Consider the following 1,749-nt stretch of genomic DNA (forward strand, 5'->3'; position numbering starts at 1 on the left):
TTAAAATCAGTGTAATGGTGTATAACCAATTAGCGAGGTATAAGTAGAGTTGGAAGAGGGTTTAATTTTTTTAACAATTTTGAGCAAAGAGATAATTTACATCCTGATAAAATGTTTTAAATAAAAGTCCAATGATTTTCATCAGGTTTATGTCCTTACCACAATTCTTTACCATTTCTATCATTCTCAAAAACTTTCTACTTCAAATTCCAGCCCCAGACAACCACTGATCTGCTCTGTGTCTATAGATTACCTTTTCTGGATATTACATATAAACGAAATCATGATATGACATGGTGAATTTGGGACCTTGAAAAGATCTGACTCCCAGGTCTGTGTCCCTGGTGTCTCAACAGCACTGTCCTAGTGCTTTTGCAGATCAAGTAGGACGTATACCCTGGGCTAGCTTGGGCCTCTAATAGCACTCAGGAGAGGGGCTAATTATATGTTTAGGGGTAGGGAACACAGGGGGCCTGGAATATCTTGTTAATGAAAATAAGTGCTTTCCAAATGTGTTGAGAGGACAAAACAATCTGTTAAATGGGGTTCCCACTAGCCAGGTTGTGACAATTTGATCAAAAGGAATTATTAGGCCAGGTGCAATGGCTCATACCTGTAATCCTAGCACTCTGGGAGGCTGAGGCTGGAGGATCACTTGAGGTTAGGAGTTTTGAGACCAGCCTAAGTAAGACCCCGCTTCTACTAGAAATGCAAAAATTAGCCAGGTGTTGTCATGGGCACTATAGTTTTTGCTGTTTCAGAGGCTAAGGCAGGAGGATCGTGTGAGCCCAGGAGTTTGAGGTTGCTATGAGCTAGGCTGAGGCCATGGCACTCTAGCTTGGGTGGCAGAGCAAGACTCTGTCTCAAAAAAAATAAAAAAAGAATAAAACTTAAAAAAAAATGAAAAAGAAGAAATTTATATTATTATTAAAAAGAAGTATTAAATACTGCTGATTGAGCTGGGCATGGTCGTTCATACTTGCAATCTCAGTACTTAAAGAGGCTGAAGTAGGAGGATTGCTTAAGCCTAGGAGTTTGAGGCTGTAGTGAGCTATGTTGACACCACTGCCCTCTAGCCCTGGGCAACAGATCAAGATCCCGTCTCCAAAAAAAGCCCATGGATTAGAACAAGTTGAATTTGTAAAACTTCAAGTTTGGTAAGCAAAAGGGAAAAGGTGATGGTAAGTATACACAGTTGTATTTCAGGAAGAGTAGACCGAATGTGTTTAAAGTTTTATTCCACGTAGTAAAAGTGGCAGAATGGGTATCACCTTCCTTGTACTAAGTATATCTGTTTACACAGTAGAGATGGATACAAGAGCCTGCCTGGCCCACTATTCCAGCCAGCTCTTCATTTTTTCCAGGCCTCTACTCAAATGTCAGTTATTAGAGAGATCTTCCCTGAGCTTCTAATATAAAGCAGCAATCCACAAGTCCATATCCTCCTTGCCTTGCTCTATTTTCTCAGAGCCATTTACCATGCAAAAATTAGGTATTGGGACATGTATTTTGTTTCCCATTAAATGTTAAGCTCTGCACACCATAAGCCTCATAGTTCTCCCCAAGAAGAGTGATCATACACAATAACCAGAGGAAAATTATATGGTAATGGATTAGCCAGTTGACATGCCATTGAGGAGCTCTAACTTTGCAAATTTGATGCTTCTTTCCTAGGAAACAAAATCCTGACTGTGGAGCATGCATAGGTTTCCAGTAGGACAGACAGACTGAGTTTTTTTTTTTTTTTTT

The sequence above is a fragment of the Otolemur garnettii genome, unplaced genomic scaffold, assembly GCF_000181295.1.
Source record: "Otolemur garnettii isolate 467f Iridium unplaced genomic scaffold, OtoGar3 scaffold00003, whole genome shotgun sequence".
NCBI classification, from domain to species: Eukaryota; Metazoa; Chordata; class Mammalia; order Primates; family Galagidae; genus Otolemur; species Otolemur garnettii.